The 11,608-nt window shown below is 44.7% G+C and overlaps 1 long non-coding RNA gene across 1 annotated transcript in view; it reads left to right on the forward strand.

Annotated features, from left to right (window-relative positions):
- LOC102451561 (uncharacterized) overlaps positions 1-10,049 on the forward strand; it is a 45,258-nt gene extending 35,209 nt beyond the window's left edge. The window contains exons 3-4 of the long non-coding RNA XR_016347957.1: positions 4,706-4,813; positions 5,317-10,049. This is a non-coding gene — a long non-coding RNA (uncharacterized LOC102451561). The remainder of the gene's footprint in view (positions 1-4,705; positions 4,814-5,316) is intronic.
- The last annotated feature ends 1,559 nt before the right edge of the window (positions 10,050-11,608 follow it).

Here is an 11,608-nt window from a genome sequence, read left to right on the forward strand (position 1 = left end):
ATATTTGTTATTAGAATCCTTCAATTGCTGGTTGTGCTTCTGCCAGTAAATATCTGGTTAACACAGTCTCTTGTATAATGTTAGTACTAGTGACTCCTTCTCACTGGCTTTCCTGTCCCTAGCTGTTCTGCTGCCTGACCAGTGGATTCCTGATTTTGTGCAGGTGTTTCCATTTGCACAAGCCAGTGATATTTTCAGGTAACTCTGGGTCCTGAGTGTGCATTAGCATTGTTACTTAGCTTTCATGGGAAAGGAATCCAGCTGCTAATTCTGATGGCAGTGCTGCCTCTCCACCCACAAGGAAACCTATGTGGTAGTTTGTCTGCTGAAAAACCAAGCCAACACAGCATGATTCAGACCTTAAGCTTTCCAAGAAGCAGATTTTTCCTAGTTAAATACATCCCTTCACTCCTAGCATACCACTTTCTATATAGGGCAAATGGATTAGAAGGTTTGTCCTCACTCAGCCACTGGCTTCATATTTGATTATTAACTTCAAAGAACCATTGGCATGTGTGTTAACCTGATGGCCTTTGGACATGGGCAGCTTGGTTCCCCTATCTCAGATAGGTGGGATCCATGTACATGGTGGTACAACTGCTTGCGTTCTTGCAGCTCATCCTTATGGAAAGCATTGGCTTCCATTCCCAAAGTGTAAGGATAGTTTCTGTGGAGGAAATGGTTCAAGGACCATCTACAGTCCACATGGCTCAAAGCATGAAACTTCTGGCTAGAAGATGAAAGTGCTGAGTCTCTTTAGTTAACAGTTTCAGTTGAAGTGCCTGCAAAATAAAGCAGAGAGAATGATTCTAATGTGCATCAAACTGCAGATAGCATGTTGCTGTGTGGCCTTGCATCAAGGACTTGAATGGCAGTGATCATGTCAGGAGCATTACTTATCTACCTCCTAGAATTCTTCTGTGCCAGGCATGCAGCCCACCTTCCCTTCAAGGGCCCAGGGGAAAGGGTTGGATTCCCTTGCTGATGTTTAGAAACAGACATTTCATATATGTTAGCAACTGGAAAAAGACCCGTTGTGTTCCATGTAGTCCAGTGGAGGATTGTTCATTACAGTGTATTGTTCAGGCTAGCTTGACATGGCTGAAATGGTGCTTTTGAGTCTTCCAGTGCTTTTCTTGAGATGCACTTCCACAGTTGAGGACAGGGGTGGGTAATAAGAGGTTCATGGGACGGTTGCGGTTCACCAAGATTACCCCTGGCAAGCCACTGGACCATTTATTTACCTGCACATCTTCAGGTACAGCTACACACTGCTCCCAGTAGCCACAGATCGCCATTCCTGGCCAATGGGAGCTGCAGGAAGCAATGCAGACTGGCACACCACTTCCTGCAGCTCCCATTGGCTGGGAATGATTATCCGTGGCCAATGGGAGCTGCATGCGGCCATACCTGTGGACATATAGGTAAATAAAGCATCTGGCGGGCTGCCTGGGACTAACCCTAGTGAACCACATCTGGCCTGCCAGCCACTTATCGCCCACCCCTGGTCTGATAGGGCTAACCGTTACGCATTTCTCCTTAACAGCTGAAATTTCTTTTCGCTTATTTTCTCCATCATTCCTTTCAAAGCCTGTGATCAGTTATTAACTTTACTGGAATTTCATTTTCACAAACCAGCTTTGAATTTGACTCCTTAGATTTTAACCCACTAAGGAAAAGTTATTCAAGTCTCCCTTAACCCACTCCATTTCATCTAGACATAGAAGGTAATGTGGCCCCTTATGGCAAGGCCATGAAATGTGGTGTGAACTTGCATGCCATGTGAGTTGGTGTGTCTAAATGCAGTGAAGCAAGTTAGCATTGGTTTGCCGTGGCATATTAAATCATTTATTCTTTCTAGGCTTGGTATAGACAAATCGGACTGATGCTGTGACGATCTATGACCAGTGAATCATAGGTTTCTAGTGGTTTGTCTTGCCCAATAAAAAGCATATTGGTCCACAAAAACTGCTCATTTGACTCCTGCATGGGAGGGCTGGGAGGACATAAGGAGGCTGCAGATGTATGTGCCGCAGAGCCGTGCTCTGTGGGCGCTCCTTCCAGGTTGCTGCAGAGAAGGGGAGGAGCAGATACAAGTGGAATTGCAACCTCATGGCTTCCCCAGATTTTCCACCATGCTAGCCTTGGCAAATCTAGTGCCGATCTGCAGCCCAGGTACTGCGATTCTGACCCACGGAAGGCTTCTTTCCATTCTTGGTCTGATGGCTTGAACGGGACTTTCAAGTGTTGGAGGAACAATGCGGTACAAGCTACATACTCCATTTGACAAGGTTTTAGGATGGCTCTGATCATTCAAAATCTGCTTTCCTGTTTAAAATTGACCTTCCCCAACAAAAAAATGGGCATTAATTGAAACCACAAGCCATACTAAACCACTTGGCATAGCAAGAGTTAATCATGCAGTAACATGGGTTCAGTGCAGCATTTACGCGTAAGAGAAATTGCTTGGAACGGAGACTGCAACACTTGCGTAGCAATTATTTTCTGCATTTAAAATAATTTCCCGTCCCTTCTGACTCAAAACACCAAACTTTATTCAGTTCTCTTCATGTTTTTTAAATATATTTTAAATTAATTCTTAAAAAAACTAGTTAGTGGCCAAACCAAACCCTGTCTGCTGCCCACTTGAAAAAAAAATCTACATCCAGATCTTTCTGCCTAGTAAGATATTTCCAAGGTAAATATGTGTGGGCATGCTGGCATCTTAGAGACTTTCACTGGAGCAGAAGTTGAAACCGATAGTCTATTTGGGACAGAAACTCTGGCTGTGCTGTTGTTTCCTTAGGATAGAATGTGACAAAAAGCCCAGGTCTCATTGTCTTTCAGGATGACTATTGAGAAAGGTTTGCAGGATCAGAGCTATGTATTGTTCTCGTTCATTAGCTATTTCACAGAAATAAGGCTATGATTTTAAGCACATGGGGGCATAGTCTGGGCTGTAATAATTAAGGGCATGTTCTCTTGTTTTTAGTCAGCCCTTATGCAAGCAAAACTCCTGCTAGAAATCTTGGAACCAAGTGAGAAGATTGTATTGTCCCAGCCTGTTCCTATGTCGATAATGCTGGAGTGTCGAAGGCTGCGTATTGCCTTTTGTCAGCATTAAGTTCAATTAAACAAAACTAGTAATGACTATCCTATCTCAGCCTGAGTTGATGAGGCTGCTCACTAAGGGCACATCTACACAGCAACGTTATTTCAGAATAACGGACGTTACTTCAAAATAACATAGTCCGTGTCTACACAGCAAACCATTATTTTGAAATAATTTCGAGCTGGAGGACTTCTTACTCTGGCTTGTGGTAACCCTCGTGTCATGAGGAGTAAGGGAAGTGGAAGGAAGAGTGTTCTTCCTTCGACTTCCTGCAGTGTAGACAGCGCCAAAAGCCAAATTAAGCTATTTCAACTTCAGCTATGTAACTGACGTAGCTGAAATTGCGTAGCTTAATTAGACTTTTGCCCTGCTGCGTAGATCTGCCCTAAGAGATTGTAGCAGGGAAGATGACCCGGAGTCACGTCACAAACAATGTTCCCTCTAATCTTCCATCCGCATGCAGAATTTTTCCACTCACGAAATTTTTATGTGCACCAAGGCATGTGTGAAAGGGCACCACCAGTAGAAACACAAAACTGAGCTGTGGGCGCTCTGCTAGTCAACTGTGGGGCATTTGAATCCTTCCTGAGCAGTCGCACACGTGCACGACTTACAGGGAACACTGGTCAGAAAGAGCTTGGGCCCTAGCTGCTGTCAGAGGGGTACAGAGAGCCATGCTGAGTGTGCCTGAGTTACACACCTCCTTGTGTGGAAATCTCAACCCACTCTTCACAAGTTCATCTGGTTCAATTTTCTGTACGCGCTGCCATTTGCTACATCAGATTCTTTGGGCCCTGTGCCTGGCTCTACTATTAACTCATTATATTTCCTTGTATGAAATTCACATTTCCTGTGTGTCTTGGTCCCCTCCCCCTTATAAAATGGGGGCATTTCCCTCTCAGAAGTCTTGGGGAAATTAGGGTCTGATCCACAATTCACACTCTTTCTGGGAATGGCCGGAGGGTGGGGTGCTTAAAGCCACCTTTGTCCCTCTATTCTGGGATCATTTAGGAGCCTGTGTGGATCCAAGTGTAAATTACAGCAGCCTGAGGCTACTTTGACATGTGCTCTGCTTTCCATGGATTCCTATGGGCCCTGGGAAGAAGAAAATAGCTGTAAAATGGTGGACTCTGGTCCTGCCTCCAGTCTCCCTTCTGTAAAACAGAGTCTTTATGCCAGCTAGGAGGGCCCCTGTTGGGGGTGATTCTTGGTGGGTTCTCTCCATTTTAAGGCTCCTTCATGCTACCAGAGTGTTGCACAAGGGCCTTAATGTCCATGAGGCTGTGTATTTGCAGAGCATTATAGGTGCTGGAGTCAACTGAATAGCATGAAAAATACATTTGTAGAAGTTTTTTTTGGGGGGGGGGGGGGACAGGGAGGTTGCTAAAAACTTTTGAGCAAAAATATTCCAGATGGATCTAATTGGTTATTTATTTTGCAGGGAAGGGTGTGGAGATACTGTGTGCGACACACTCACTTTGTTAGGGCGAGTTCTGCCTACGTGTAGTTTCTGTTTCCCAGGCAACTGTTAACCTATTGCAGAAGCACCCTGTTCTGATTTTTTTTTCTTTTTTTATATTTTCCCTTCCCCAGTCCTGACTGATCTCATGGACATCCTGTATGAGGTACCCAAGGAAGCCACAGACTTTGGAAAGAACAGCATCAGCTATCAGGGATTCCTCTTTCGTGAAAGGAAACTTGGTAAGGTACAGGCATGCACATAGGCCTCTGTCTCTGAACAGCATCTGTAGTGTATTGAATTGAATTGAATTCTGCTTTAAAACAATCGACTGCAAATTCCTACTGACATGGGGTACAGGAAAGGATTATGGTAATTCAGCTGAGAGTGAAAACAAATGAACCATTACTCTTTTCTGTGGCTTCATTATATTTTTGCAAATGTTAGTATGTTTCATTGATGTTTCTCTTCCCCCAGTACTGTCCTTTCTCTGACTACTGCGCTGGATATGATTTTGATTAATACATTAACTAACTGAAGTTACTGTTTTGTGAAGTCATTTTGGCTCTGTTCCTTTTCTGTGGCTCTATCATTGGTTGCGGTCAGAGACCTTGGAGCACGAACAGTACAAGACTGATTAAAGTGCCCCTCTAATAATCTTTAGTGTGTGAGTGTGCAGCTTCTGTGTTTTTAAAAGGCTTGAGACCATATTTCACTCAACATGGTTTCCCTTATCATATTTCAGATGCAAGATTTAATGAGGAAACAAAAGGGTTCCAACTAAGCTACAGCACTTAAGAATGTAAGAAATAATTCTTGACCTTAACACATTTTGTGGGAGAGAGATTTCTTTAGATGAAAGCCTTGAGGTGAAAAAAGTAGGCACAGGTTTTTCAATCACTGAATTACTTAGACATGTAAATTAGAACATGGTCTCAAGCCAGCATGCAAATTTTACTTATAATTCCTTTTTTCATTTTCCTGTCCTCATCTGTTTGTTCACAAGGATTGTCCTGAGATGATCTCTTCCTGCTCCTGCTCCTCCTCCTCCTCTTTTTGTATTCTAATGTTTCTGTTCCCCTCATTCTTTTAGGTGCAGTTTGACAGAGAGACATGATATGTAAAACTAGCAAGAATGCTCAGAGTTAAGAATCGCAATAGGGGCTGAAGATAAGAAAGTTGCTTATTTGACAGCTTTCCTTGTGGTGGATTCTCCTTGCCTTCCCCTTGGGTCATTGTTTACTCCTGTGCATAGTGAGACATTTATTCTGTTTATTGCGTGTGCTTTACACTGGTACAGATGACTGGGCAAGGTTCATGGCAATAAGAATCAGTCTCCTTCCTTATGATTGGTTAGAAAACACAACTAGTTGAAGCATCAAGAACAGGAAGTTTGAGGGTAAAATAAATCTGATGGCATTTAGAAGGGGTGAGAGGTCATTTTATTGCACGCTATGGAAAGATGAAATTCTACGTGTCACATTATTAACCTTCAGTAATTGTGCTTTCCCGTCATTACTAGTTCACTAGACTAGTTCCCTTCTTAACCACTAGACTGTATTACATGATTCCAGATTTAAAAGACTGGCTTTTGATATACCACTTTGGTGCATCATATTTCATCAAAATGTTTTCTGAGAGGATGACTTGAAAATGTCATAGCCGTTATGAGAAGGATCTTCATTTTTTCCTTAAAATAAGCGATGGGGAAGCTTGCAGCAGCAACTGGCCATCTTGAAAGAGATGAACAATCTGAAACGAATACTAGTTCATGCCGAGGGAATGGTTGCTAGGTGTGACAGTTAGTAGCTATGAACTTAATGAGACATGAGTAGGGCTGTGGAGGAGGAGGAGGAGGAGGAGGGCTCTTTGGAATAAATGAGTAGGAAAAAAAAGAGTAATGCCAAGTTTCCAAAGTTTAATGCGACTGTTTCAATTAACTCTTTCTTGCTCAGAAAACAGTCAGTGCTCTGCTATAGTACATTGTAATTTCCCTGTCTGTAAGATGTTTTGCGTCAGGTAACAGTAGATTTTTGGTCCCCTGCCCTTATATATAGAATATATAATTTAGTGTAAGTGAAAAATGCACAACTGGCAGCTGCTAGGAAAGGAGCAAGTATAGGACCAGATCCCCATCTTCCAATTTCCTGGATGGATGGTAGCTCCCTCCATCAGTCAGAAGGGAGTTCAGACTTCATAGTCCATTCCGATGCTTCTCTGCCTCTTTACTGAGACTGGGTATCAGAGAGTGCAGGGTCTAGGGTTGTTTCTGTGATTTTCAGATCAGATCCTGCAGAAATTATTGGCCTACATTTTTGAAAGTGGTCAGTGATTTTTGTTGCCCCTGTTTTTTGGGTGCCTAATCTGAGATGGTTTGAAAGGGGCCTGAATTTCAGGAATTGCTGCACTCTTGCCCTTTGGAAACCAGGCCCCTTTAAGATGACTTAAGTTTGGCACCCAAAAATTAAAGTTTCCTTTGAAAGGGCAGGCTTTTTGTCCTTACGAGCTGGAACCCCCTTGGCTTTGATGAGACTACTTCAAGTAGTAAACACTGCATGCAGTGGCTAGTAGAACAGTCAGATTGTAAGCTGGACTCTGGCTCTAGCTGTCCAGCTGAGAAATCCCTGTGTTGGTGAGGAAATACTCACTTGCATAAAGCCAGTACAACAGGTCCCAGGGCCAGCTACCCATACCTACCATCACGTAGTAGATGATGTGTCGGGGCAAAATGGATTTGGCATAAATCTATATTGCACACTGGGGCTGGCATAGGCCACTCCACAGAATCAGGGACCCAAAACAGACTCTCTGATGTGACCCCAACTTTCCTTATGCCCTCCTGTACTGATCAAAGATCATCAGCAGAAAAGGATCTGTCCCTTGTTCTCTGGGAAATGGATGTAGGGCATGAATTCCTTTTGCGTGGGTTCCTTCAGATAGTAACTGCTGTCAGCCAAAGCCAACTGGACATGTTCAGATAGCCATTCTCTTCAGCATCTTTCTTCTGCTTATTTAGATGTTAACTCAAAACGCTCAGTGATGATCTGATGATCCTAGGTGCATCTGCCCTCACAATTCCTTTTTGGATGCAGAGAGTTTGAGATTCGTTTGAAAAATGAGTTTGTTATTTTGGGCAAGTTACTGTGGGATTTAAAAAGATAAACAAACAAGCCATGCTTGCCCTCTCTTCGTTTGAGCATGACTTGAACAGCCTTTTGAATATCTTTTACAAAACCTGGCAGCAGGATCAGCAGCCTAGGCCAAGTATAACTGAGGCCCACAGTATGAAACCTCAGCTCACTTTAGAACTGTATTGCTTGGACCCGTAGGCAGCGTTTGAGATTGACCCAGCCTTTTCTCTGGCAATTTTCTGGATTAGTGGGCAATAATTTTCTGTCAGGCGAGATGCAAATTATTCTTACCACCTAAAGAACCGACGGCCATAAGTCATGCAGATAATCAGCTCGTGTATGACTCATTAGTGATGTTATTGACGCAAATTTGTCCCCCGTACTTTTGCCATTTACACTGTACGTAGGTGATAGCTGAAAGTTTAAACATCACCAATTATGTGACCATTTTTGGCCAAGATAGATGCAAAGTCACTGAGGGTCTCAACCACAGAAAGTTTTTAGGGTGGACAAATGCACACCCTTGGTGCTTGTAGTTACAGGAGTGGCGGTGAAAGTGTGAGATGTCTCGCTCATGATCTCCTATGGGATTGACAGGATTAAAGATCAGCAGATGTGACTTGAACCCAGGGTGCAGCAAGAGCCATTTGTACAGAGTTGCTTTTTAACTCCCCCAAAAAAATAAACGCTTGCATGTAATACCAAGCGTAAGGGATTGGGGGAGAGGTTGGTTTCACTGTTAGCGATCCTTCCCAACACAAGATGCTTTTGTTTTTGAAGAAGGAGGATGTATAGCTTATTCAGACCTGCACCCATGGCTTCCTCTTTTGTTCTGACATTTGGCTCCCCTAAAAATTCCCTTCCAAGTTATATTTTCCCCTGGTGTTGCCATCATGTTGCTTGTACTCAGAGCTGCTCAGGCAGGTGTGGCTATGTTGTTTAGTCGGGTGGCTCTTCATGTTATGAAGCCTGAGGGGAAGTGGATAAGCTGCCCTCCATTGGCACTGGGGCTGTGTCTACACTGCAAGGAAAAGTTGGAAAAAAATACGCAAATTGAGAACTGCAATTTGCATATCTTTTTCTGCTTTTTTTCCCCGAAAGAGGCTTTTCCGAAATCTGGCCCATCTACACGAGGCCAAATTTCGGAAAAACCTCTTTCGGCACATCCCTTCTTCCTCATACAATGAGGAATATAGGGTTGGCAAAAGAATGTGTCTGCTTTTTCAGAAATTGTTCTGCAAAAGTGGACGCATAAGCTCTGCAGTGTAGACATAGCTTGGGAAAGTGGTACTGTTTCTGGTCCTGGATCTGACCAAGTTAACGTGGAATCTGTGCTGATTGGTAGAATGAGAGAAGGAAAGTCTGAAACTGGAGAAAGAAGAGAGGAAGGAGCTTCACTCCCCTTAGCTGAAACTAGCTGCTGCCTATCCAGGAAAGCTAATGTTTTGTTTTTGGTTTTGTTTTTTGTTCCCTCTTTTGGTTACAGCAGCTTTAAATAGCTGGCATAATATCAAATAGAAGTTGGCTGAATGGGTCAGCAAATGCGGATGAAGTCTTTAAAATGTAGAAGTTCTGCAAACTACACGGTGTGTGGAGATAACATGGATAAGAATAGTTATAATAGAGATAAAAGTGATAAGAATTCCAATTCCAGGATTGGTCAGTGTGGGTGAGGTGAGAGATCCTCGGTACAGAACAGTTTAATAAAGCAAATAATAATTGAGTCAGGACCATGGAAACCACTGCTAGTGCTATTGTTTGTTTAATAAAATAACTTCCCTTTCAGCAGGGGGTTGGCTGGAACCAAGAATATGATTTGCATGTTGTGACGCATTGCTACAGTGTGGGGCTTTCCATTTCTCTTCACTTTCAACATAGGTTCACTGGTTCAGAGTCACATCCACTGTTTGTCTCCCTGCCCACTTCCTGTTTGGCTCGTGGGGCTGTAAGTGTTGAATTTTGCAAGAAATCAGACATTTAATTCACCGTTCTTCTCTTGCTGTTTTGAAGTGTGCTACTTCCTTGGAACAGCAAGGTTTAAAAATGATTTGCTGCTCTTGTGACTTGTAGGAATGTATTGGTGCTTTGCAAACGCAAAACAGGCAAACTAAACCTTGCTGCCAAGAGCCTTGAGTTCAGAAACAAAACTTATCCTTACCTGTGTCTGCCCTGTAGAGATGACATACAGGCAGTCCCCGGGTTACGTACAAGATAGGGACTGTTGTTCTTAAGTTGAATCTGTATGTAAGTCGGAACTGGCGTCCAGATTCAGCCGCTGCTGAAACTGACCAGCGGCTGACTACAGGAAGCCCGAGGCAGAGTTGCTCTGCCCCGGGCTTCCTGGAATCAGCCGCTGATCAGTTTCAACAAGCTGAATCTGGACGCCAGTTCTTACATACAGATTCAACTTAAGAGCCCCAGGCGTCCCCAAGTCAGCTGCTGCTGAAACTGATCAGTGGCTGATTCCAGGAAGCCGGGGCAGAGCAACTCTGCCTTGGGCTTCCTGTAGTCAGCGCTGGCCAGTTTCAGCAGCGGCTGACTTGGGGACGCCTGGGGCAGAGCAGCTTGGGTGCTGCTAGGTTGCTCTAGTAGCGCCGCTCCTTGGCACTACTGGACCAACCCAGCAGCACCCAAGCTGCTCTGCACCAGGCGTCCTGATTCAGCTGCTGCTGAAACTGACCAGCTGTGGCTGAATCAAGACGCCTGGGGCAGAGCAGCTGGGGTGCTGCCGGATTGGTCCAGTAGCGCCCAGAGCGGCGCTACGGGACCAACCGGCAGCGCCCCAGCTCCTGTACCACAGGTGTCCGGAGCAAAGCCGCAGAGCACGGGGACAGCCCAGACGCGCCGCGGCTGTCCCGCTGCCCACGTGCTCTGCGGCTTTGCTCCCCGTCTCCCTGGTCTGCTGGTCTCCAGCAGACCAGGGAGACGGGGAGCAAAGCCTCTGAGGACGCTGGCAGCGGGACAGCCGTGGCGTGTCTGGGCTGTCCGCTGCCCGCGTGCTCTGCGGCTTTGCTCCCCGTCTCCCTGGTCTGCTGGTCTCCAGCAGACCAGGGAGACGGGCAGCAAACCCCATTCGTAACTGCGGATCCGACATAAGTCGGATCCGCGTAACTCGGGGACTGCCTGTACTGATACCTCTGTGCCTCTGTTGGCTGTTCCCCCCCCAACCTTTGTCGGACAAAAAGCTCTTGCAGACTGTCTAGTGCTGCCCCTTCCCAGGAACAGGAGAGAGGGAAGTAGTATCTCCCTGATATGCTACAGACTCAACAAGATGTTTTCCAGGACAGTCATTTCAGGGTGTGTGAAAGTTTATGCTGCATTTCCCTTATTTGAATTGGGTTTGTTCTCATAGGCAAGTTGTTCTACACTCCATCATTCCTCTTTTCCATTCAGCAGAGGTGATGGGTTTCTAATTGGGAATTAAAGGTGAGCTATATCCCTAGCAGCTCAACAAAATATAGCTAACATTCTGGTCAAGTAGCCAAAGCTGGAGAAGATATTTAAGTATTCCAGATGTTGAAAGTAATCCATGTTCTCAAGTTGGCTTGCTGTGCATGTGTGTATGCAGAGCCACATTTTCAAACACTATTTTTCAAGGTGTACCTTCAAAATATGTGCAATAGCCCTATGAAAAGTGAATGAGTGTAATGGGAAATATATAAAAAAAATATTTTGGTGAGGGATGGGGGGAGCAATTTGGAAAAATGCCATATAGACATGATTCAGTTATTTCACCCACTGAAATTACAATTCCAGATACCTAAAGGACACGCTCCAGTTTGCACTGCGGAAAGTGCACGTCCTCACCAACCCATCCGGTCAGCCGGTCGTCTGGAAGACATCCAAGCGAAGGTCATAACTGCTGGGAACAAAGAGTGCTCACAAGGCAGAACAGACGTCCTGGTG

The sequence above is a fragment of the Pelodiscus sinensis genome, chromosome 27 (assembly GCF_052426305.1).
Source record: "Pelodiscus sinensis isolate ZL-2025 chromosome 27, ASM5242630v1, whole genome shotgun sequence".
Classification (NCBI taxonomy): domain Eukaryota; kingdom Metazoa; phylum Chordata; order Testudines; family Trionychidae; genus Pelodiscus; species Pelodiscus sinensis.